At 42.0% G+C, this 27,514-nt stretch overlaps 1 long non-coding RNA gene across 1 annotated transcript in view; it reads left to right on the top strand.

The window, feature by feature from the left end:
• The window catches only part of LOC119864620, a 42,039-nt gene extending 14,688 nt beyond the window's left edge, over positions 1-27,351 (top strand). The window contains exon 3 of the long non-coding RNA XR_005374526.1: positions 26,887-27,351. This is a non-coding gene — a long non-coding RNA (uncharacterized LOC119864620). The remainder of the gene's footprint in view (positions 1-26,886) is intronic.
• The last annotated feature ends 163 nt before the right edge of the window (positions 27,352-27,514 follow it).

Below are 27,514 nucleotides of genomic sequence, written 5' to 3'. Positions count from 1 at the left end.
TCCATCAGTTGGGGACTGAGTAAATTTATTATGATGCCTCTTAAAATAAAATTCTATGCAACCATTAGAAGTAAGATCCAGATATGCATATGCTGACATGGAAAGATGTCCAGGTTATGTTAGTAAAGTGGAAAACCAAGTTTTATATCCATCTATATCTCATTCATATAAAAAGAAAAAAATCTGTATTTATGTACTATTTGTGTGGTTGTAAATGAAAATGGTCTGGCAATATATATGCCAACTGTTCACAATTGGGAGGAGAGATAAGTTAGGAAAGGAAAAGGACTTGCACTTAAAAAAAAAAAAAACCCATCTGGATATCTATTCTTTTTACAAGAAACATGCATTCCTTTTGTGTGCAACATTTTTTTAAGACTATTTTTTTTTAAGATTTTGTTTGTTTATTCATGAGAGACAGAGAGAGGCAGAGACATAGGCAGAGGGAGAAGCAGACTCCCCACAGGGAGCTTAATGCAGGACTTGATCCCAAGACCCTAGGATCATGCCCTGAGCCAAAGGCAGATGTTCAACCACTGAGCCACCCAGGTACCACCTGTTTGCAACTTTTAACTGCAATTTAAACATTTAAGAAAAATCAGTTAAAGTAACTCAATTTAAGAAACTCAATTGAAAATAATGGTCATGGATTAATGAGTTTTTACCAGTCTATATATATATATTAAAATTAAAAATATATATATTTATATATATATATTCTATATATATATATTAAAATTATAAATTCACATACTGTCTGACACTGGGGTTCCACTTCTTTGGAAATGAAACCTTTGTTTATATACCCTAGAAGGCACCAGTGAAGATGTTTATTGTTTGTAAGGGTGAAAAAATAGAAGTAACTTCAGTGTCCATTCACAGAGGAAGAGCTATGAAACCATGGTGTAATCATTCCCTAAATAAGGCAGCTAAGGAGTATGGAGTAAATCTATATTCATTGGCATGAAGATGCCTCCAAGATATATTGTTGAGTGAAAAAAGCAAGGTGCATAATAATATATAAAGCATAAAACTTATATCAGATAGCCCCTCCTCAGTGAGCATACACACATATGTACACAGGGCATGTGAAAATGTCTAGAAGGATGCATTCCAACCTGATGTCATTTTTTTGCCATCCTTGGAGGTGGTGATCCTTAAGAACAAGGTTTCAGTTTGAGGATTTAAGGCAGCTAGGTGGTGAGATTGAAATAAAACCAACTTTCCTTTTCTTGAACACTAACTGTATGTGTGCCAGGGGCCCTCGTGTCCTTTATCTCACATAATCTTCCAAGAACAACTACAGGCTTGGAGAAGGTAAATGACTTCCGTGGTGTCAGAGAGTAAATAACAGAGCTGAGATTCAGATTCAGGTGGGTTTTACTTTAAAACCCATTTTCAGTCTGTTTTTCCCTGGTAGAGGGAGATGTAGGGGCCCAGGGGAGCAGGAGGGGCTTTGGCGGTGGTCTACTCCTCACCTGGTTCCCTGTTTAATTTGCAAAATTCCTTCCATTACTTTACTTCTTAGGAATGGCCAATGATGGTCCTGAGCAAGGGAGTGGCACCTCCAAGCTGGGGCAGAGATGCTGCTTAGCTTATTTTGTGACATCTGGCAAGTGGTTGTCTAGTTCCTTCTGTGATGAGTCCACTCTCTTTCCATCCTATCCATGGAGAGCTCTCAACAGGAGGAAGTTCTCTCTGAGAGGGAATTTGGCTCTGTCTCCCTGTAACTTCACCACGGGTCCTAGCTTTGTCATCTATGCCCCTGAGGGCCACTTGCTTCCCCCCTTAGGACAGTCCTGCAGAGGCTTAGAGCCACTGGCTGGATCTCCTTCTCCACAATGACCCACTTTACTCCTTACAGGATGAGGTCTTCATTCTCCTCCCCATTCCATCCAAAAATGTCCCCTCCAGACTCCCTCTCAAGATTGGCCCCATACCTTTGTAAGGTGGGACCTCCTGTGGAGGATCTGGGAGTCTAAGGGGCAGCTGATAACCAAATGAGAGTGTTTTTTGGAGTCTGTAGAGTGTGGAGGAGAGAGTGGATTGGAGGTTCTCAGAGGAGAAGATGTCAGAAATCCTGGGACTTGTGGCTCACATGCTTCCAGGTGACTTCAGGGAAGGTCTGTCACAGTTCTTGACACCCCACAGCCTGGGCCACTCCAGACCCCCAGCATGGAACCCCAGCCTGTGGCCAGGGTGGCAAAGACAGGCGCTTCTCCTCCCAGAAAGCGTCTCACGGTGGTTTCCGTAAGTTGGTGGCGATTGCATAACTCTTTCACCAACTGCCATGCCGGATATATTTTGCAACCCAGCCCGCTGTGCCACACGTGTTGGCTGGCATGGCCAAGCCCCTACACAGGCCGGAGGAAGTCTGAGAGTGAAACACAACTGACAGTACCTCCCAGGAATCTGCCAGCGACAGGACTCGCTACTCACTCCCTGCCAGGCACAGAGTCCCTGCTGGGCACAGCAGGAGGCTTTCAGGGCCCCCTGTCTTCCAACCAGAGAGGGGAGCCATGAATTCCACAGAGCAGCCGGGTGGAGGTGTGCACTTCTGAGAAGCCACCATCATATGCCAATAGCTCTTCTTGGTGTTCATGGGAAGATAAGCCCCAAAAGTTCCATTGGAAGGAGACTCCCACCCATCACTTCATGGGCTGAATCCTACTGGGGCAGGTGCAGGAGAGGATCCACAGGTGTATCATTCAGAGAAGACATGGTAGAGGGTGAGTTCAAGAGTGAGTTCTGAGCATAGAGGAGGAAGGAATGAGGGGTCCACTGGGTGACAAAGGGAAGGGAAATCTGACCAGCCTAAGGACCAAGGACACCTGTAGGGGTTGACTGAGGGGGTTTGAGGCTTGGCCATTTGCTCACAGCTCTTTGGGCACTGGTGTTTCAGGGACTGGAGAATGATCCAGATGGCATCATGGTGCTCCCAAAGTAAAAGTCAGGGATCTCTGAGAAAATGGAGCCAAGTATGGAGAGGACTAGGGATATTCCCACTTCCTGACAAGTTTCTGACAAGAGTCAGGAGTGTAGTGAATACTATAATATGTCATGCAGATCCCCAAATTACTCCCCAGCTGCTCGGAGACCTGGCTGATAATGGCTCTCTGCTGAGTCCCTGTCTAGTAACCATTCACAGTTAAAGAGAGCTATCTCTACCAATCCCAGACCCCCTTCTTGAGGAGTCTGTGTCTGATGACTGGTCAGGGCAGGAGTCTAAAGGCTCAGCTCCCTTGCTCCAACTTGGGACAATTGAAGGCCATTTCAGCCCCAGAGCTCCCCACGAGTTTGGCTGAGTCTTTGTAGTGACTGTGCCACAGTCTATCTTCTCTGTCCCATCCTGCTTCCCTTGTTCCCTCACAAGATGCTGATTTTCAGAGCTCACCAATAAACCTCTTAGAACCTTAAGACCCAACCTGGGAGAGTATGTGGAACCACAGAGGAATCCTGTTATACTCAAGGGTGGAGACCAAACTATTCAGATATGTGCTATTCAAACTAGTGGTTTCTCTGTTCTTTGGTGCTAGTGTATTCCAGCCAACTCTTTCTGGCCACCCTTGTTTGGGCAGTCTTGGCACTGCCTTAAACCAAAAAAGGCATCCTCTGGTTGGCAAAAGAAAGCAATTGGCCACTAAATAAAAGATTTGGAGACATATCTGTGCCCAATTAACTTTCTAGGGGGAGTTGCTCAAATGAGTAAAATGAATATTGAACTTGAGTTGGATATAGTCACTTGTGAGTTACTTTATTTTGTAGAATCTCTAGAACATTTTTGGAGCAAGGAAGCCATCCGATTGCCGCCCCCCCTCCCCCGACTTTTTAAGTAGGCTTCACAATAGGCATTGAGCCCAAGGTGGGTCTTAAAATCATGACTGAGATCAAGACCTGAGCTGAGGTCAAGATTCAGACGCTTACCCGACTGAGCCACCCTGGGGCCCCCATCTAATTGCCTTTTAATTTCCACAGCAAAAGCAACCATCTATCTAAACTCAGGCAGGACAAAATCAGTACTAGCCAGCAGCAGTTGTACTAAATCATTCAGCAGAAGTGATTTCATACGTATATTTGGGCTGATCTATTTACCAAGTGGCATTCTGTTTTTCATCATAGCAGTTGGGAATCCCAAACCATCTTTAAAAAAAAGAAAAGGAGATATTGCTTCATGTAACTGGAAAACCTAAGAGTGGTCTTCAGGTATGGTTTGATTCAGGGTCTTAAATTATGTCATCAAAACATCAAAACTGTCTGATTTCTCTATGAGATTCCACACTCAGACAGTCTTTCCTTTTGTGTGGCAAATTAGCTACAGCAGTCTGGTGTAGCTAACACCCTCCACAGTTGAAGAATTGAGTGGGAAGTGAATCTAATTTCCAGCTGCCTAAGCAAAAGTCTTGGGATTCACTTTGCTTGGCCCAGTTGGCTTGGCTTCAGCCAACTCTGAACCAATTATTGTGCCTCTAGAGAACTGCTGTGGCCTGACTGGTCATATCTAAAGTTCATCTGTAAATATTTTCTGAGTATCTGCTTGGTGTTAGACCTTGTCATAGGTTCTGGGGATTATATCAATATTGTCATTCATTTATGCAGAAGAACTCAGTTTCTAGTAGGATAAAGTGACATATGACAAACTTTAAAAATAATCCATTATCTAATTTAATTCACACAAATATCTTGCAAGAGGGGCAACTTATTCTGCAGATAAGGGAAGAAAGACTCAGGAAATTTAATAGCTCTCATACAGCTTAATGGACTGATAGATACCAGATAAATCCTGACGTTGGGAGGAGTGGAGATTTCACAGCCCTTGGTAGGCCTGGCCAGAGAGGGATCTGATAGAGACTGGAGATCCTAGATCTTTTCACCAAGGCAGGAAGAGTGCAAAATCTTGAGGCTTCCTCCAGCATGGAGCCTGGGATGATTTGGTTGAGGCTCCATGAGCTACTGAGGAATGTCTCCAAATAGAATTTCTTTGGCTGGAAGCACCAGAAAAACTGGCTATAGGTGGCCTACACATTAGACCATTATTATCTCATGTAACAGGGAGTCTGGAAGTAGGCATTCTTGAGTAGGTTTATACAAAGGCTCAGGGACAGCATCCAATACCCCTGGACTGCCCCTCTTTCCCCTTTGCCAGCCTTGGCAACGTAGTTTTCATTCCTAGGATTGGCTCTTCAAGGTCAGCAGATGACTGAATCAGCCACAGGATTCATAGCTTTACACAGCAATGTCCAAAAGCCAGATGGAGAGAGGGTTCCTTCCTTGTGCACCTTTGGACAGAGGAAAACATTTTCTAGAAGCAGTCCAGAAGACCACCTGGCGTGTCTGGTTGGCCACAATTATGGCATATGATCATGCCTAGTCAACATAGGACTCAAGCTTAGTGGCTGTAACAAACATCCAAAAATAACAGTGGCTTAAACAAAAGAGATGTTTATTTTTCTCTCAAGGTAAAGTCCAAGTAGGTAGTCCTAGGCTGATTTCTATGTCCACAATTAATAGAGACCCAGGTTCTTTCTATCTTATGCCTCCTCCATCTTTAAATTGTGGCTTTCATCTTGTGATCTAAGATGGCTATGCCAACTTCTCCCAGCATGTCTTTGTTTAACCAACTAGAAAGGCAGGAGGTACTGGAGGCATTCCACTTTCCCTTAAGGGCATGACTCAGAAGTTCAGATGTGATTTTGCTCATTTCTCATTGGTTCAACTAAGTCAAATGTCCACCTCCAGGTGCAAAGGAGGCTGAGTAATTTAGGCTTTATTCTGGACAGTTACTACAGGAAGAAGAAGGAAATGAATATTAAGGAACAATGAGCTGTCTCTGCCACAGAACAGAATTATTAGAGGATTAATCTAGGCTAGACCCCTGGTGCTAGAGAGAGAACCAGTCCCTCTCAAGTACGTGGCTTCCCAATACATAGGCAAATTTGGGATTTGATTACAAGAACAGAAAGAGAAGAATGATGGTTCATAGGTATGGTAGGCAGAATAACGACCTCATAAATATATCTACATCCTAATTTCCAGGAACCACGAAGGTTAGCTTAAAGGATGAAATTTGGAACTTTAGAGCTGATGAGACTTAGGTGAGATTTTGGGGTTGATAGTGGATTTAATGGGTTTAGGGACCTTGGGATGAGGTGAATGTACCTTCTGTGTGGGATGCACGTGAATCTTTGAGGGCCAAGAAACTGCAATAGGCTGAATAATGACCTCTAATTATGTCCACATCCTCATTTCCAGAACTGTAAATTTTGGTTTCTATATATAGTGAAAGAGACTTTGCAGATGTGATGAAGTTAGAGAGATTATCCTGGATTATCCCAGTGGGCCTGAGGTAATCACAACAGTACTTATAAGAGAGATACAGGAGGAGTCAGAGTCAGAGGAGAAGTAGCATAGCAAGGAGGCAGATATTGAAGTGACATGCTCTAAAGATGGGACAAAGGGGAATACAGGAATACAATACAAGGAATACAGGCACCTCTTAAGAAGCCACTTAGAGAACTTCAGGGAGACAGATTTTCCCCTCATAGCCTTCAGAAGGAACTGCACTGCTAATGCCTTGACTTTAGACCAGTGAAGCTCATTTCAGACTTCTGACCTCCACAACTGTAGGAGAATGACATTTGTGTTGTTTTAAGCCGCTAAGTTTGTGGCCATTTGTTATAGCAGCAAGAGGAAACGAATACAGTAGGCAACCAACAGTGCCCACCACAGCACAACCAAGGAGCTGCAAGTCATCTGATGGATGCAAGCTGAAGGGTAGAGAAGGAAGTGACAGGTGATGCTGGGGTGGGGAATAGGAAGCAGTCCTTGGTGTCCCAATCCCATCATGTAGTGAGGGCTTAATGTGTTCCAGGCACTATGAAAGGCAAAGTTTCTACTTCAATCTTCACAACTCAGCAAGAAGTAGGTATTTGAGGGACACCTGGGTGGTTCAGTGGTTGAGCATCTGCTTTTGGCTCGGTAGTGATCCTAGGGTCCTGGGATTGAGTCCCGCATCAGGCTCCTTGCAGGGAGTCTGCTTCTCCCTCTGCCTGTGTCTCTGCCTCTCTCTCTCTCTCTTTCTCTTTCTCTGTGTGTGTGTGTGTCTCTCATGAATAAATAAATAAAATCTTAAAAAAAAGAAAGGCATTTAAATTTCAGCTCTCCTAGATGTTGCCAAATAGCTATCAAAAATGTCCATACATCTTCCTTTTTTCTTTCTTTAACATTGAAAATTTTAACCAAGCTTTACATATACTGATTCAAAGAGTCAAATAATTCTGCACGACTTTTTAGGAGAAATTGCATTCTCTTTCCAAGTTGTCTCTTTCAAATGTCCTGACTTACTCTTAAAAATTTTTTTTTATTTATTTGAGAGAGAGACAGAGTGAGAGTGCACATGATCAGGAGAGGCAGCAGAGGGAGAGGGAGAACTAGACTCCCTGCTGGGCAGGGGGCCAAACTCACAAACCTGAGATCATGACCTGAGCCCAAACCAAGAGTCAGACGCCTAACCAACTGAGCCACCCAAGCTCCTGACTTACTCTTGTAATATTTACCTCCATATCTCTAAATCCTATACTTGCTCTGCTACTTGAATATCAGCTTTAAATTGTCATGTAAGATGAAGATTTAATGCCCTCTTGTCCCCAGTGCTCCACCCACCCCATTTTCTCCCAATCTTTCCCTGCAGTTAGACCATAACTTTGGTTAGATCATTATAATGAGTATGTAAACACTGCTTGAAATAAATGATGCTTTGAAATAAATGATTGAAATAATGATGCTTGAAATAAATGATTTTCTTTCTTCTACAATTTTCTTTTTTTCCCCTGGAGTTGGTCTGTCTTGGTTTCTGTTCTCTTTGTTTGGTTTTCGATGTACATTTACTACTAACTTCAGACTCTCAGCAGATAGTCTAGCTGCCTTATTAAGATGTTTAATGCATCACACATTCTTTCAGTTTACTTCTTGGTAACACATCCCCTGAAGCCCTTAGGCTTGCTCCAATCTGGATAGCTCCTTCTCCCCTGACTTGGTACATGTCTGGGGCCTGGGGATTCTCTTCATTTTTCTTTTCTTTTCTTTCTTTTTTTTTTTTTTTTAAAGAGTGTTTTCAGGAAGGCTAGTTTTATTTTTTTTTATTTTTATTTTATTTTATTTATGATAGGCACACAGTGAGAGAGAGAGAGAGGCAGAGACACAGGCAGAGGGAGAAGCAGGCTCCATGCACCGGGAGCCTGACGTGGGATTCGATCCCCGGTCTCCAGGATCGCGCCCTGGGCCAAAGGCAGGCGCTAAACCGCTGCGCCACCCAGGGATCCCTTCTCTTCATTTTTCTCATCCTTGTTGATTCTTTTGTTTCCTCTGTGCTAACCAAGGAGTCATCTCTGCGCCCTCATCTCTCTTGGTTTCCTCCTTCATTATGGTAAAACACATCCTCCAAAAATTTCTGAAAAGGGTTACGTAGAAGACAATTTAAAAAAAAACTTTCATGTCTGAAAATGTGTTTATTTACCTCATACCTGGTAGATAGTTTGGCTGAGTATAGACTTTATGTTTTTCATCCTCTTACCCCAATTCTGGATATAGCCAGTGTTGCCCCTTAATGAGCTTTGAGGATTTTGTGGTTTCAATTGAGTGAGTTTTCAGTTTTCCTTACTTCTGGTTTAAGATTCCACCTTTTGGGCCTTTCACATCTCTGTTTCCAAAATCTACAGGGTTTTCTTGCTGGGGCTGTGGTCTCAGAAGCTGTAGGAAGAATTTCAAGAAAACTGGGTTCAACATTATGTGAGGAAGACCTTCCTTAGAGCTCTGAAGAGACTTCTCAGAAGGAGGGAACCTGTCATCAAGGGAGACAGGCAAGCAGCTTCTAGAAGACCACGTGGTAGGAGACAGGCAAGCAGCGTCTAGAAGACCACGTGGTAGAGGTGTCAGTGAAGGACTCTCTGACTTTCTGAAGGGTTGTTCTTAAGGATGCTCTAGGGCACTTCCAGCTAGAGTCTGTGAGTCCCTGAATTAGCCTCTATATTCCCAATCAGGGTCCTTTCCAGGGGAGAAATGCTCCATGGAACCCTGAGTTGAGTTCTGGGAGTTGGATTTAAGGCTTCAACAATCTGCCTGCAGAAACGGGCTTACCAAGGCTGGGAACAGGGCCCGTTCTTTGATGGGCAGTACTGGCCTTCAGCTTTCCTCTGAGTGTGAACAGAGCACCTCTGGGTCACTTCTCCCAAATCCATCCGTTAAGGATGGCTCTTTTGAGCAGCCAATTTGCATAAGGATCAACTCACTAAAGGCCATATTTCCATTATCATAAGACAAGTATAGTTGCAAGAGGAACACACTCCTTAAAAGTGTTCTTAGAGCAAGTAGATAAATTGCTATATTTGGTAAAATTTTCAGAAAATTATTTTTCTTTCTTTCTTTCTTTCTTTCTTTCTTTCTTTCTTTCTTTCTTTCTTTCTTTCTTTCTTTCTTTCCTTTCTTTCTTTCTCTTTCTTTTGTCCTTCTCTTTCTTTTCTTGCTGGCAGATTGGCCTCTTCTGAGGGACACCGTCCTGGGAAAGACAGCAGGGCATTTCTCTTCTCTACCCTTTCAGAGGTGTCCCTGGGTCTTTGGCTTCTTCACCCATAAAAGGAGAGAAATGCCAGCCCCATGATTTTGTAACTACTTCACATTTAGATATGTCCTCTCTTGGCATGTCATGGAGGAATGAAGTATGAGGAGGCAGGTTGCTTCCTACTCACTTTTCCCAGCATGGACTTCTCTCCTGAGCTCCTGTGTGTCCAATAGCCTCAGGAACCCTCCCTCCAAGTCTATAACACAGACCCTAGACCTCTGTCTCAGATCAGGTTTCCTAGAAGCAGAGCCTGAGACAGGGATTTGGGTGTCTGTGGCTGATTGAGGGAATGCTCTCGGAAGAACCCTGGAAGCGAAGAGGAGAGCAGGGCCAGGTGGGGAAAAGAGGTGAGTAAGAGGGCGCTCCCAGGTAAAATAGGACTTCAGTCTGATACCATGAGGAGTCTGGGGCATAAATGGCACCACAAAGCTAGTCCCTCCTTTGAGTCAAGGCACTGGCCTTTAGTACCTGTGTCAGGTTGTCATCTGTATTGGGCTGCCTCACAGAGAGGGATGTCATCAGATAAGAGTTATTCTGTGATGCTGCAGAGAAGGGGCAGCAGTGAGTCTTAGCAGGCAAGGCTCACAACAGCTGGGTGAACTGGCTCAGGAAAGGGGGTCTGAGGCAGAGCCCTAAAATCATCCACTGCAACATCCAAAACTGAATTCACCTCCTCTGTGGACTGAACTTGCATTTCTGGTAGTGCTGGCACCCTCCTCCTGGACTCCACTTTCCTCTCTGTGCAACCACCACCAGCACCAGACCCCAGCTCCTCTCCCAACACTCTAGACATCCTTAGTCAGGGAGCTCCCTTCAGCAAAGGGAATCCCCCACCCCAGAAGGGATACTCCCAGCTTCTGTGGAAGTGCCTTGGTCTTTTTTTTTTTTTTTTTTTTAGTGCTTTGGTCTTGAAGGAGACCTAAGCAGCACATCACAACATCTACTCCACGTAGAGGTCATTTGCATTTTATAGAGGAAGAAACTGAGTCCAGAGAGGTTAAAAACATGTGCAAGGGCCCCTGGGGGGCTCAGTTGGTTAGCATCTGCCTTGGGCTCAGGTCATGATACTGGGGTCCTGGGATCAAGCCCCACATCAGGCTTCCTTCTCAGTGGGGAGTCTGCTTCTCCCTCTCTCTCTGGCCTCTCCCTTTCCGCCACGCGCCATGCGCGCTCGCTCTCTCTCTGTCATAAATAAAAAGAGAGAGAGAGGGAGGGAGAGAGAAAGAGAGAGAGAGAGAGAGAGAACATGTCCAAGGTCACACAGTTACTAAACACAGAGCTATGACAGGTACCAAAAAGTAAAATTTCTGAGTCATATGCAGGGGTGTGGTAGAAAATGTGTAATAAAATAAAAACCCCTATTAGTAGTGCTTGCCAATTTCCACAGCTGATTTCAAGTGACATGATGTTGCCAAGTGCAGAGTTGGGAAGAGCTATGCATCACTGTATGGCATTTCCACCACAAAGACATAATATACACAATCTCAAGACATATACATAATAATAAAAGGTAATAAAACAGGAAGTGATAAATCGAGTATTTTAAAAATTCTATTCTTAATATAAATTAATCATAAGTTTATGTAATTTAATTTTTAATAGTGGTGTGCTTAACTATTGGCTCACAGATTTCCAATACATTTAACTATCAATCTTGTGAGTTGGTATGAGCCCGCCCTGGCACACCACTGGTTAGTTTCAATTTTATGGGGAAGCAGTCCTTCCAAAGTTCAAATCTGATCATGTAGCTCCCTCACTCAATTACTGTCAGTGGCTCCTCAGTGTCCCATGAGAAAGTCCAGAATAAATTTACTTTTCCAACCTCAGGTCTATACTCTTTTCTCCCTGATTCTCCTCCTGCCAGTCCATAACCCAAACCTGCTCCTTTGTTTATTGTGGTCCTCCTGCCCTGCTCTCAGCACCTTCTCTCCTCTGACTCATCCTTTGAGGTCCAGAGTGGGCCCATATCCCTGAGCTTGCCTCTGAACTTAGAGAGCACTTCCTTCTCTGAACACATGCCAATTAATATCCCCCTTCCCTATCAATCTCTGATTGGCGCAGGTCACACTAACTTCTCTTACAGATCTTAGGAGCTTAATGTGATAGAAGTTTATAAGTCTACTCCTTAATTTCCATCACCTATTTCACCCATTCCCCCCATCCACCTCTTTTGGTTTTGATATAGCATCTGTCCTGTTTTCCTCTTCTGATCTTCCGCTTTCATATTGTATCTGCAAATTTCTTCTACTAGCAGGAGCCCTTTGCACCCTAGTGACCACTGTAATAGTAATACCATTAGATTACTAACATCCAAGATAAGAAGTCCCATCTTCAATGCTCCAAATAATACCTCTTCGCCTTCCTTCTTTGGCACTTATTATTACTGATGGAAAATTCATCCTGAGAAAAGATATGTGTGAGATTTTCTCTACTCATATGATGGTTTTCTCCTAAATGTCTGACCTTGCCACTATTGAATCAGACTTGTGGGAATTACAAAGATACACAGTTTGGATTTAAATTAGGAATCTGGGGGATCCCTGGGTGGCTCAACAGTTTAGCGCCTGCCTTTGGCCCAGGGCGTGATCCCATGTCGGGCTCCCTGCATGGAGCCTGCTTTTCCCTCTGCCTATGTCTCTGCCTCTCTTTCTCTCTGTGTGTCTCTCATGAATGAATGAATGAATGAATGAATGAATGAATGAATCTTAAAAAAAATTAACTAGGAATCTAAATGCCTTTCATATAAACGAAAGATAAATGTCAAAAAATAGTTTATGACTTCCATTCAGTGGCTTGGGGTGTGGTGAAGGTGGAGGCTCAGCTCTGTGCTGCTATTTGGGGTCCAGGCTGACAGAAGTTCAGCCCTCTTGGACAGGGAGTTTCCAAATTTGTCCCAGCTGACCAACATCCAGCTGGGCAGAGAGAGTAGAGGAATGGGGCCTGAGGCTTTTCTAGAGCTGGCCTGGAAACTGCTGACATCACTTCTGCCCAGAATTCAAGCACATGGCCCATATGACTAGAAGGGAGGCTGGAAAATAGAGTCTAGCCAGTGTGCAGAAGGAAAGGGAAATCGTCTGGGTAAAGAGCTAGTCTGTGTCTGGAGTCATTTGCATGCCATATGCCTGCTTTCATTCACTGACCTTCCCTGTGCCTCTGGGACGTGCCTTCCAACAAGGGTGGGAGTTCTTCAGGCTGTAGAGGCTATACTCAATCATCTGTACCCAGAAGATGCTCAGTCTGAGTGGCATGGAAATCATTAATTGATTGCCATAACAACCCCACAAAGCCGGAACTCTTATTCTCCTTCCATAGGTGAGAAAACTGAGTTTTGGAGAGGCTTGTGTCAGAGCAGGGCTCAGTGCCTGGTTTCTCTGACTGAAGACTTTGGGTTTTCTCCCTTACACCACAGATGAATAAATGACTGGGTGCATCAGGTAAATTGGTGTGTGGGATGCTTATCTTCCCTTGCCAGTTCAGTGCCAGAGATGTACTGAGGGGTATTGGTGGCTGGATAGTCTCTGTTGATGGGAATCTCCTTCCCTGCCAGGGCTTCCCATGGTGCTCTCACCCCCTCTTAGCTCTCCTCTTCCTGGTGGGCTTGGTGTGAGTCCCATGAATCAGGAAACCCTTTTTTTTTTTTTTTTAGTACCAACGTACCAACTATATGGCAGTTTAGTTCTAGGCTCAGAATCAACTTATATCAAACATATATTTAATACTTAACAACAACCACCTCACCCAACACCACTGGAGAACACTAGGGAACCAACTCATTAGTTTGAAAACTGGTTTTTATTTTTATTTTTATTTTTTTTTTTGAAAACTGGTTTTTAAAACAGGGAAAGAAGTAAGCATTTGATCTATCTTTCCTATACAAAGTGCCCCTCAGGGCCATCCAATGGTTGATGAATGGAAGCGTGCCTTGATAGAAGTATGTCAGCTCATGAATGATGAAAGAATGATAGAATTAGAAGACCATCAGTGTGTACACAGTAATGAAGTAAAAGATCTGGGCAGCTATCCTTAGTGGCTACCAACATCACAAAAGGAGAGACATCTAGATGTTATGTGTCCCTGAAGAAAGTAGACATCACCATCTATGAAAGAATTTTGCCCCCAAAATCAAAGCTGAATCTCATCAGGCTCTAACAGAAAATAGAGAGAGGAGCATGGTAAAAGACACCAACAGGGATTCAAATTAGCAAAATGCAAGAAGTAAATTACAAGGAACAAAAGAGGAGCATCACAGGTTAAAAGAAATCTGAAAAATGTATCAATCCACTGCAATATACAGACCTTATCTGGATCCTTATTCAAACAAACAGTAAAATAAGAATTATGAGACAATCAGGGACACCTGAGCCTAGATATTTCATATTACTAAGTAATTGCTGTTGATTTTTTAAAGTGTGATAACTTTATTGTGGTGATGTTTTTAAAAGCCCTTATCTTTCCTAAATACATATTGAAGTTTTTCCAGATAATAAGATGATGTGATGTCTGGGATTTGCTTCAAATAACCCAGGGGAGGGCAGCCCCAGTGGCTCAGCAGTTTAGTGCTGCCTTTGGCCTAGGGCGTGATCCTGGAGACTGGGGTCAAGTCCCACATTGGGCTCCCTGCGTGGAGCCTGCTTCTCCCTCTGCCTGTGTCTCTGCCTCTCTCTCTGTGTGTCTCTCATGAATAAATAAATAAAATATTTAAAACAAACAAACAAATAACCCAGGGGAGGGACACCTGGGTGGCTCAGTTGGTTAAGTGTCACCTTTGGCTCGAGTTGTGATCCCAGGTCCTGGCCGTGTGGTTGGGCTCCTTGCTTAGTGGGGAGCCTGCTTCTCCCTCTCCCTCTGCCTGCTGCTTCCCCTGTTTGTGTTCTCTCTTCTCTCTCTCTCTCTCTCTCTCTCTCTCTCTCTCACTGTCAAACACATAAATAAAATCTTAAAGACAAAAGAAAACAAAATAGCCCAGGGGAGAGAGTATGTGAGGTGGGTGAGGTGGAGTGTTCAGGATGGCTGTTTGTTGATCATCATTGAGACTTGGGGAAGGGTACAGAGGGGAAATTACTTTTCTATTTTTGCTGTAACAAATTGCCACAAATCCAGGGACTTAAAACACCACATACTTATTATCTCATAGTTTTGTAGGTTAGGAATCTGACACAGGTCTCATTGAACTAAAACACAGCATCAGCAGGGTTGTTCTCTTTCTGGCTCTAGCACAGAATCATTTCCTTGGGATCCCTGGGTGGCTCAGTGGTTTAGCGCCTGCCTTTGGCCCGGGGCCTGATCCTGGAGACCCGGGATTGAGTCCCACATCGGGCTCCCTGCATGGAGCCTGCTTCTCCCTCTGCCTTTGTCTCTGCCTCTCTCTCTGTGTCTCTCATGAATAAATAAATAAAATCTTAAAAAAAAAAAAAGAATCATTTCCTTGTCTTTTCCAGCTTCTAGAGGCTGCCTGCACTCCTGGGCTCGTGGCCCCTTGCTCTGTCTTCAAAGCCAGCAATATTGCATCTCCAACCCTACTGTTACATCTCTTTCTCTAACTATAGCCAGACAAGCAAGGCTCTCTGCTTTTAAGGATTTATGTGATTAGATTGGGCCCATCTGGGTAAACCAAGATAAACTCCCACCTCAAGGTCCTTAACCTTAATCACATCTGTATAGTCTCTTTTGCTAAGTAACATATTCCCTGGGGTCTGGAATTAGGATATGGACATCTTGGAGATGGGGTGGGGGCGTTATTCTGTCTACTGTGGCCTAGAGTCATCTTATCTTATCTCTCTACTCTTGTGTGTGTTTCAAATTTTTCATATTGATAGGTTAAAGACAGTTTGCTAGATGTTGCTGACTGGGGGCTGTTATTTTAGGAAGGGTGGCAAGACAAGTCTGGCTGAAGCAGTGACATCTGAGCTTAGATAGGATGCACAGTGGGAGGTCTATAAACAGCCCATGTAGCTCAGGTGAGCACAGGGAGCAGTATATCTGAAAGACAGTGAGACCCTGGTTCCCTCACTGTCTCAGCTACAGGGTCACTGGGCAGCCAAGGAGCCCTGTACGGTTGGATGCTCATCAGCTCAGTTTATGTGGTAGGATAGGGGCTGATGGGTGCTAACAGGCACGAGCCCCTTGCCCCTCGGTAATTAGCAGTATCGGGCAAGGTCTGACCTGGGCATCAAAGGTCATCATAAAATGTATGCTTTGTAGCCTCTTTGTAGTATGTATGGTTTCCTAGAGCTCACTTTATATAAGGCCTAATTTTAGACACTTTATATCAACTCATTTACTCTTCACCACTGTCCCATGAAGAAGGTAGGTAGTATCTATGGTCTATGAGCCAGGGTTCAGTCAGGGAGGAACCAGTGAGAGATCTTCAGTAAGAGATTTATTGCAAGGGACTGGCTTATGTGATGTTGGGGCTGGTTGGGCAAGCCCCAAATCCTTAGGGCAAGTGTTCAGGAAGGACAGACTGAAACAGCAGCTGCGAGACACAAGGTGGAAGGCTTCTACAAAGAAAGCCTTTATTCTGCTCTCAAGATTTCTCAACAGATTGAATCAGGCCCACCCCAATTATTGACGATAACCTCCTTCACTTAGAAGAACCAGTTATGGACTACTTTAATCTCATCTATGAAATACCCCGAAGGTAACACCTAGATTTGCATTTGATTGAAAACCAAGACTATAGCTTTGCCAAGTTGATACATAAAATCATCACAGATGGGGAAACTGAGGCACAGGTTAGTGAAACGTCTTGGCTAAGGTGTCAAAATACATAAATAGCAGACTTGAACCAAAGGATGTTGGCTCTGGGGTCTATCCTCAACACTGTTGTGCTTGCTCCTCTTAGCCACTGGTCATGGAGTTAACCTTGGCCCTGGCTGCCTTCCTCTATCTTGTTATATGGGAATGATGCCTGTGCTGGAGTTGGAAGTAAGTCAGATTTAAGATGTGGGGGCTGGGGCAGGTGGCACCATGGTTGGGAGCACCAGCTGTGCAGCAAGACTCTCTAGGCTCACGTTCTGGCTGCACTCTTAAGAGTTGTGTGATATTGTCAGATAGGTTTCTTAACCTGTCTGTGCCACAATTTCCCCATCTGTAAAGTTTGCATAAAATAGTATCTGACTTGTAGAATATTGTAGCAATGAAATGAGATAACAGAGATAAGATACCTGGAATAGTAAGCAGTCAATGAATGTCAGCTCCTAAATTCTGAATGAAGAGCACATTGTGCCCCCGACACCTGAGGGCTTCCCCAGAGCTGCCTGCTTCTCAGTTCTGTGGCCCATCAGAAGCCTGCTAACTCTGCTTCATGGGAGGTTGCCCTCCTGGAGGGTAGACAGGTAGAGGCAGCTCCCCTAGCCATAGTGGCTTCTGAGAGACATGTGGCTTCTGGTGCTGCCCTGTACAGAGCTGTGTGCTGGCAAGAAGTAATACACAGTCACCTGGCCCGGGCCCATGCCACCTCTGGGACCAGCAGGTGCCCTAGGTGCAAGGGAAGCCTGAGGTCCAGGAGGAGGTCTATGGTGGGAAAGGCAGGCTCTCAGGAAGTAGGACTGGCCAGGAGCCACAGGTATATCAGAGATAGGGTGCTGTCCAAGGATGCAGAGGCCAGGGACTCTGGTAGGGTGAGCTCTCTCAGCTTCCGTTAAGGGAAGGAGAAGCAGACTGGTCCCCAGGCCCTACCCCGAGCCTTGTTTCTCTGCTCCTGCGATCCTGGGATAAGATTGGTGTCAGTAGTAAGCCCCTGATCTCATCCTAGGCTCCCTCCACCCCCAGTCCGTTAGCTTCTCCTGGGTAAGAAACCACTCCAAGATTTAATAACCTCAAGTGGCAACCATTTATTATTGCTCACAAGTTGGGAGGGGTAACTGGGTCATTCTGCTGATCTGGGCTGGGGTCTACTAATCTTGTCTCTGTCCCTGTAGTTTTGCCAGAATGTCATATAAATGGAGTCACACCGTATATGACCTTTGAGTCTAGCTTTCTTCTTATTTTTTATTTAAATTCCAGTTAGCTAACATACAGAGTAGTATTAGTTTCAGGTGTACAATATAGTGATTCCACCCTTACATACAACACCCAGTGCTCATCACAAGGGCATTCCTTAATCCCCATTCCTATTTCACCCATCCCTCCACCCACCCCCACTCTGGTAACCATTAGTTTGTTCTCTAGTTAAGTCTGTTTCTTTGTTTCTCTCTCTCTCTCTCTCTCTCTCTCTCTCTCCTTATTTTTGTTCCTTTTGTTCAATTGTTTTCTTTCTTAAATTCCACATATGAGTGAAATCATATGGCATTGTCTTTCTCTGACTAACTGATATCATGTAACATAATACCCTGTAGGTCCATCCACATTGTTGCAAATGGCAAGATTTCATTATTATGGCTGAGTAATATTCTGGTGTGTGTGTGTGTGTGTGTGTGTGTGTGTGTGTGGTATATATACCTCATCTTCTTTGTCCATTTATTGACCGATGGGTGCTTGGGCTGCTTCCATATCTTGGCTGTTATGAATAATGCTGCTATAAACATAGGAGTGCACATATCTTTTTGAATTAGTGTTTTGTCTTCTTTGGATAAATACCCAGCAGTGGATTTACCAGGTTGTATGCTGATTCTGTTTTTAATTTTTTGAGGAACCTCCATACTGTTTTTCACAGTGGCTGCACCAATTTGCATTTCCACCAACAGTGTATGAAGGTTCCTATTTATTATTTTATAGATTTTATTTTTAATAATCTCTATATCCAACATGGGGCCCCAACTCACAGTCTGAGAACAAAAGTTGCATGCTCCACTGAGCCAGCCAGGCAACCTCCTCAGGGTTCCTATTTCTCCACATCTCCATCAACAGTCTAGCTTCTTTCATCTAGCATAACTGAAATTCATCTATGTTGTTGTGTGTATCGGTTTATTCCTTTTATTGTGTATTTGTTTCCTACTGCTTCTGTAACAAATTGACACAGTGACTTAAAACAACACAAATTTATTATCTTATAGTCCTAGAGTTCATAAGTCCTAAAATCAAGGTGTTGGCAGGCTGGTTATTTCTGGAAGCTATGAGGGGAGAATCCATTTCTTGGACTTTTCTTCTAATAGTTACCTATATTCCTTGGCTCATAACCTCTTCCTCTATCTTCATTCCAGTCACTGCTTCCAGCATCAACAGCTTTCTCCTCTGACTGACCCCTCCTACCTTCCTCTCATGATTACACATGGACACATCCAGATAATCGAGGATAATCCTCCCATCTCAAAATCCTTAATCACAGCTGTGAAGCCCATTTTGCCATGTAAGGTAACACATTCACAGGTTCTGGGGATTAGGATGTGGACATCTGTGTGGGACCATTATTCTCCCTACCACTCTTGCTGAGTAATAATCCATCATATGCTTATACCAGTGTGTTTATCCATTCAACAATTGAAGGACAAAAGCATATATTTAGATTCTCTGGTTGACCAACTTTTCTCCCAGGAGAAAGTGAGAAAAACTTACTTCACCTTAAGGTGAACTAAAAAGATTAAACAAACAAACAAGAACAAGAAGAACAAGAAGGAAAACTCCTTTTTTATTAGGATTAAATATTTTAAGTTTATTATTTTTTTAAAAGATTTTATTTATTTATTATGACAGACACAGAGAGAGAGAGGCAAAAGGAAAAGCAGGCTCCACGTGGGGAACCCGATGTGGGACCCGATCCCAGGTCTCCAGGATCACACCCTGGGCTGAAGGCAGGTGCTAAACTGCTGAGCCACCCAGGGATCCCCAAAATTTTTAAGTCTAAAAAATAACTTCATTGAGGTATATTTACAAACAATAAATTTCTTTCATTTTAGATGTACTGTTTGATGAATTTTGGTAATTGAATAGTTATGTTGCATCCACCATAATCAAGATCTAGAACAATTCCATCAGTCTAAACATTATCCTTGTGTTCCTTTGCAGTAGTTCCCTTTTCCAACTCAAGAAACCACTGATCTGCTCTCTATCACTGCATACTAGCACGTTTTTAAATTAATTTATGTCATTGTATAAATTAATGTTTCATTCTTTTTATTGCTGATATTCCATAGTATGGATAACCACAATTTGTTTATCTATTCCCCAGATAATGAACATATGGGTTGTTTCTAGTTTGGGATTATTATGGATTATGAATATTTACATGAAATTTTTTTTTAAGATTTTATTTATTTATTAATAAGAGACACACAGAGAGAGGTAGAGACACAGGCAGAGGGAGAAGCAGGCTCCCTGCGGGGAACCCGATATGGGGCTCATCCCAGGATCCTGTGATCACGCCCTGAGCCAAAGGCAGATGCTCAACCACTGAACCACCCAGACGCCCCTATGTGAAAGTCTTTATGTGGACATACATTTTTATTTTTCTTGTGTATATACCTAGTAGGATTGCTGAGTAACATGGTTAAGTGTATGGTTAGCTTTATGAAATATTACTGTACTGTTTCCCAAAGTGACCAAACCATTTTGCATCCCCATCAGCAATGTGTGAGAAGTCTAGTTGCTCTGTTTCATCTTTAACGCTTGGTATTGTCAGTCTTTTTAACTTTAGCCATTTTAGTGGGTATTTTTTTTAGTTTTTTACTTAAATTAAATTTAATTAACATATACTGTATTATTAGTTTCAGAGGTAGGATTTAGTGGTTCATCAGTTGCATGTAACACCCAGTGCTCGTTACATCAAGTGCCCTCCTTAGTACGTATCCCACAGTTACCTCATCCCCCTACCCATCTCCCCTTCCAGCAACCCTCAGTTTGTTTCCTATAGTAAAGAGTCCCTTATGAGTCCTCTCAATCTCTTTTTTGTCTTATTTTATTTTTCCCTCTACTGGGTATATTTTCACCCACTAAATATTTTTATATTTTACAAAAAAATTTAAAAATATTTTATTTATTTATTCATAAGAGATACAGAGAGAGAAGGGAGAGACATAGGCAGAGGGAGAAGCAGTCTCCATGCAGGGATCCCAATGTGGGACTTGATCCCGGGACTGCGGGATTACATCCCGAGCCAAAGGCAGAAGCTCAACCGCTGAGTCACCCAGGAGTCCGTATTTTACAAAATTTTTATGTTTATACAAAAATATTTTTATATTGTAAAGTGCCTTTAATTTGCATTTCCTTGAAGACAAGTGATATTGAGCATCTTGTCATGTCCTTGTTGACCATTTTCTGAAGTGGCTGTTCAAATTGTCCATTTAAAAATAATCAGATAATTAGTCTTATCATTGAGTCACAGGAGTTGTCTTTAAGAAATGAATTCTGGATACAAATTCTAATCATATATATCTTTTTCTAGTCTGGGGCTTGATTTAAATTTCAATCTTAAGAAATTAGGAAAAGAAGAATAAATTAAGCCCAAAATGTTGAAAAAAGGAAGCAAAAAAGAGCAGAAATCAATGAGACAGGAAATAGAAACACAATAATCAATGAAAACCAAAATCTGGTTCTTTGAAATGATCAATAAAATTGGTAAGCCTATGATTACCTTGATCAAGAGAAAAAATACAAATAACCAATATCAGAATGAAAAAAGAGACATCATTACAGATACTGATAGGTATTTAAAGGAGTATAAAGAAATATTATGAATAAGTTTGTGCTAGTAAATTTGACAACCTAGATGAAATGCACTATTTCTTTGAAAGACACAAATTACTGGGTGTCTCGGTGGCTCAGTAGGTTAAGTGTCTGTCACCTTTGGCTCAGGTCATGATCTCAGGGTCCTGGGATTGAGCCCTGCATCAGGCTCTCCGCTCAGCAGAAAGTCTACTTCTCCTTCTCCCTCTGTAATCACTCTTGCTTTTGCTCTGTCTCAAATAAATAAATAAAATATTTTAAAAAAAACTTAAAAAAAACCTTCCTAAAGGGAAATATTTAGGAAAAAAATAATGTAAATCCTGTACAAGCTACTTCAGAAAATAGAAGATGGAGGAACACTTCTCAACTAATTTTCTGAGGCAAGTATTACCCTTATGCCCAAAGCAGACAAAATATCTCAAGGAAAGAGAAGTATGGACCAAAATCCCTCATGAACATAGATGCAGAAGTTTTTAACAAAACTTAAACAAATTAAATATAGCAACATATAAAAAAGATAATATATCATTACCGTGTGGGGTTTACCCCAGGAATGCAGAGGTGATTTTCAGATTCATAAAATCAACTCATGTAACCCTCTATATTAATAGAATAAGAGGGGGAAACCATATGATTCTGTTGAAAGATACAAATAAAGCATTTGACAAAATTTAACACTGATTTACAACAAAAATTCTCAGCAAACTAGGAACAGAAGGGAACTTCTTCAGCCTGATGAAGGACATCATGAAAATCCTTAGTTAACATCATACTCAAACATGAAACACTCAGTTTTAAGATTAGGAAAATACAGATGTCTGCTATCACAAATTTAAGTCAACAGTTATACTGAAGGTCCTTGCCAGTATAATAGATAAGGAAAAGGAATAAATGGCACACAGGAAAGAAAGATGTGAAATTGTCTTTACGTGCAAAAGCACGATTGTGTACACAGAAGACGCTAGGGAACAATTTTTATTCTTATTATTTTGTTATTTATTTATTATTTTATTTATTTATTTGAGAGAGGGAGAAAGGCAAACTCTCCGCTGAGCAGGGAGCCCCATGTGGAGTTCCATCTCAGGAACCTCGGATCAGGACCTGGGCTGAGGCAGATGCTTAACTGACTGAGCTACCCACAGGCTTCAGGAATAATAATTTTTTAAAAAGCTACTAGAACTAACAATGAATAAAAGCAAATTTTCAGGATAAAAATCAACATACAAAAATCCACGTTTTTCTTTTTCTTTTCTTTTTTTAAAGTAGTTTCCATGCCCAGTGTGGAGTCTAATGTGGGGCTTGAACTCACAACTCTGAATTGAAGACCTGAGCCGAGATCAAGAGATAGACGTTTAACTGAACCAGCCACCCTGGCACCTCTCCACATATTTCTATATCAATGAGAAAGTGGAAAGTGGAATTTAAAAAATAATTTATGATATCATTAAAGATAAAATATGTAGGAATCAATTTAGTAAAAGATGTGTAAGATGTGTCCACTCAAAACTACAAAATCTTACACAGGGAAGTTAGAACAGATCTAGCCGAATGGAGTTCTATATCATATTCATGAGTCAAAAGATCCCATATTATTAAGGTAACAATTATCCTCAAAATGATCTATACATTCATGACAATTCCAATAAAAATCCTGGCTTTTTTAAGAGATAAATTGAGGGTGCCTGGGTGGCTCAGTTGGTTAAGCATCTGACTCTTGATTTCAGCTCAGGTCATGATCTCAGGGTCCTGAGCTGGAGCTCCACATTGGGCTCTATGCTCAGTCAGGAGTCTGCTTGTAGATTCTCTCCCTCTGCCCGTCTCCCAACTTGCACATGCTCAAGCAAGTTCTCTCTCACAAATAAATAAATAAATAAATCTTAAAAAAAGAGAGAGGTAAACTTACAACCCAATTACAAAATTATGTAGAAATGCAAAAAACCTAAAAGAACCAAAATAATCTTGAAATAGAAGAACAGGGTCAGAAGGTTCACACAATCTTATTCCAAGACTTCCTATAAAGCTATAGCAATCAAGATAGTGTGATACTGATATTAGGATAAACCAATGAAATGATCAATGAAAAAGAGTCCCAAAATAGATCTACACTTATATGGTCAATTGATTTTTTTTTTACAAAGATACCAAAGTAATTCAATGGGGAAAAATGCTGCTTTTTAAACATATAGTAATATAGTTTTAGAGCTTAAATAATTGAATATCTTTATGGGAAAAGAGAACTTTGCTGTACTGAAAAATTAACTCAAAGAGATCATAAATCTAAATGTAAGAGCTAAAAACTCTTAAAAGTCTAGAAGAAACCATAGGAAAAAAACTTTGTGACACTGGATTAGGCAAAGATTTCTTAAATAGGACACAAAAGGCACCATCTACCAAAAAAATGAAATAAGTACCCTTTTATTATTTTTAAATCACATACTTATTACATATTCTTTATTAGATTGTTGGAAGTCCTTATTGTTTTTTGGATTATGAAAGATATATATCTGTTGTTATAATTTAAATGATGCTGCTCATAGACAACCCTAAGGAATACATGCACACATTATCATATAAGGTTTTAAAAAATAGTAATGGAATTATAATACATCTATTATTCTATAACTTGTTTTTCTCCACTTGAAATAAACAATGGACAATATTCCCTATCAGCACATCAGGACTTTTGCTAACAATGTTTGTATATTTATTTTGTCATGTGCTACTATTTCTGCATGACATATCACTAAGTGTGTGACTGGGTAAGCACAGTTTAAATTTAGGTAGATCCTTGCTAATTGCTCTTGCTAAAAGTTGCATCAATTTATATTCTCACCAATAATAGAGGAGGGTGCTTGCTTTCTGATAGGCTCACTATCAATGGATGTTATCACTCTTGTTACTTGTATAATTTTTTGTGTGTGGCCCATCTGCTAAATGAACAATGGTACCTCATTGTTGTTTTTAATTATCATTTATTTGACTATAAATGAAGGCATGCTTTCCTTTCATATGTTTATTGACCATTATATTTCTTCTTGTGCAAATTGCCTATTTTTCTATTGCGTTGTTTGTCTTTTCCTTATCGATTTTTAGGAACACTTTGCATATTATAGATATTGACTGTTGCTTCATTATAAGGATTGCAAATACCCTTTCTCAGTCTATTGTTTGTCCTTTAAGTTTGTGTATAGTATCTTTCACTATACAGAAGTTGGAACTTTTTATGTAGTCCAGTGAATCAATCCTTTTCTTTATTTTCTGCTCTCTGTGCAATGCTTAGAGAATCTCACCCTACCACAAAGTTACAAAAAAAGCTGTGTTTTTTCTTCATGTAGTGAATTCCTGTGTTTCAATTATACTGGTGATATTTTATTTTATTTTATTTTTTATAAAGATTTTATTTATTTATTCATTAGAGACACAAAGAGAGATAGAGACAGAGACACAGGCAGAGAGAGAAGCAGGCTCCATGCAGGGAGGCTGACGTGGGACTTGATCCTGGGTCTCTAGGATCAGGCCCTGGACTGAAGGCAGGCACTAAACCACTGAGCCACCCAGGCTGCCCTACTGGTGATATTTTAATGCTTGATCTGGTATTGGGTACATTTTTTATATTTTTCTGCTTAATCTTTTGTGTGCCTGATATCCTCCACAATATGTTTTTGTGAAGAAATAAAGGGGGGGAGGAGAACCTAATACTTTTTTGATGGGTTTGCACTACCAGAAAAACTCTAAATCTGGCAAAAACAAACAAACAACACAAGACTCTGTGATATTATGACTGAATCTAAGCAATCTCTAATGTCTGGAATCTGCACTATTAGGAACTAGCTACTAAAGAGATGAGAGCCCCAATGCCCACCTCAGACACAGACACAGAGAAGGAGGGGCAGGAATCACCACTCAGAGAGCAGAACTGGGGCAACTGAACAGCCTGCCTAAGAGGCTGCAAAGAGTTCCTGACATATGAATGACCTTGCCAACGTTATAGCAAGTGATAGACACCAGTCACAAAAGACCACAGAGTGTATGGATGCCTTTATATGAAAATTTCATAATAGAGACAGAAAGTAGATTAGTGGTTGCCAGGGCTGGGAGGAAGGAGAGATGTAGAGTGACTGCTAATGGGTACAGGGTTTTTTGGGCGGGGGGGGGGGGGGGTGTATTAATATCTTCTCAACTTAGATTGTAATTGTGGCTGCATAACTCTGAATATATATGAATATACTAAAAACCCTGGTATACCCATTTGCTGTTGTTCTGCTTTTCCATGTTGTAGTATGAATCAGCATTTCATTCTTTTTATAGCCAAATAATATTCTACTGTAGGGGCAGACTAGTTTGTTTATCTGTTCACCAGTTGACTGGCATTTGGATTATTTCTATTTTTCGGCCACCATAAATAAAAATAATGCTGCCTTGAACGTTGATGCACAAATGTCAGTGTGGAGACAAGTCTCCTTGTCCCCAAGTTTCCAAGTGCCTTGGGTACATAACTTGGAGTTGCATTGCTGGGTCATATGGCAATTCCGTGTCTAACATTTTCCAGTATTCTGAGTTGTGCTATGAGCTAGTGCCCACTGCGGTGGCTAATCATGTACTCTCCCCTTTCCCACGCAAGAGTTGATATCATACTTCTCCTTTCTTTTCTGCACAAGTCACATGGGGGTGATGGGGGAGTTAAGATCTCAACCCGGATGGGACGCCTGGGTGGCTCAGCGGTTGAGCATCTGCCTTTGGCTCAGGGTGTGATCCTGGAGACCCGGGATTGAGTCTCCCCGCAGGGAGCCAGCTTCTCCCACTGCCTGTGTCTCTGCCTCTCTCTCTCTCTCTCTCTGTCTCTTATGAATAAATAAATAAAATATTTTTTTAATAAAAAGATCTCAACCCAGGGTCACTGGAATTCTGGTCCTAGGGCTGGATGTGTGACGGGAAGAGGCAGTGTGTTCCCTCCAATATACCTTTCCATTGCTGCTATAACAATTTACCGCAAACTAAGAGGCTTAAAATGGCTTCCCTTCAGTATCTCAGTTTCCATGGGTCAAAGGTCAAGGCAGAGCGTGCCTCCACTGGGCTTTTTGCTTAGGGTCTCCCACAGCTGATCAAGGTGTCAGCAGGCTGGACTCTTTTCATGAGGCTCTGGAGGGAGAGCCACTTGCTTGCTGAGGTTGTTGTCAGAATTCAGTTATTAGTTGTAAGATGGGATCTCCCCATTTCTTTGCCAATGTTTCTTTGTGATCATGCTTCAAACCCTCCTCATGCTTTGCATCTCTCTTCCCCTTGCCTATCCCATTCTAACTTCCTCTTCTGCTTTCTTCTTCGGCAACCTGCTGGGGAACGCTCTCTGTTTTGAAGGGCTCACGTGATTACATTGAGCACACCAGGACAATCTAGGATCATTTCCGTACTTCAGGGTCAATGGGTTAGTAATTCTACCTATATCAGCAAAGCTCCATTAGCTATGTGAGAGACAAATTCAGTTTCCAGAGATTAGGGTGGGCATCTTCAGGGTCCATAATTCTGCCTACTATGCTTCCCTCAGGAACAAGCACGGAGTGAAGGAAGCTTATGGATGTTGGATAGTCAAGATGTGAGCTGAATGGGCTTCTGTAATTCTTGCCACCCAGCATCCATTCCCATCCTTCTGAAACCATATCCTGATCTTCTTCTAGGATCACTGCCAGGCCCCCAGTGAGTTGCTGCAGGTGGGCTCCTGACTCAGGCTTAGTGAGTCTGGCCATTGTGTCCTCTTGGCCACAGAGGCCCCCTTCAGGGATGAGCATGTGACCGGAATTAAGGCCAATGAGAACATGGAAAGAAATCTCCTCACTGCGTTTGGACATGCTGCAGCCATTTCGCAGCCAGGAGGCTAGAGCCTGTCTGAAAAGGGACCTACCATGGAAGCAAGAGGAGACTGTGTGGGAGTAAGAATGTCATCTGTGTTCTGATTGAAGCCACCTGAAGCATTCCAACCTGGAATTTTCAGTTCTGTGAACTAATGAATTCCCTTTTATCTTAAACATATACAATTAAATGAACACCTAAAGTGTGTGCTTGAGGATATATATCTGTGGAAATATATGGTCTTTGATGGTTTGATTCTAAGTGGAGCAGACAGATAAGAACCAGAGGCATGGACCAGGATATTTCATAAGTGGGGAGAGGCTGTGCTGGGAGGGAGAGGTTAGGGGGCTATTTTTATAGAAGAGATTTTTTTTCATATTGGAGAACTCTTATCTTTAATATAATTTCCCATATACTCTTTACCTAGATTTACCAATTGTTTACATCTTGCCCCTT

The sequence above is a fragment of the Canis lupus genome, chromosome 20 (assembly GCF_011100685.1).
Source record: "Canis lupus familiaris isolate Mischka breed German Shepherd chromosome 20, alternate assembly UU_Cfam_GSD_1.0, whole genome shotgun sequence".
NCBI lineage: Eukaryota > Metazoa > Chordata > Mammalia > Carnivora > Canidae > Canis > Canis lupus.
The sequence above is the reverse complement of the archived record's forward strand: the minus strand, read 5'-3'. Positions and strand labels throughout refer to the sequence as shown.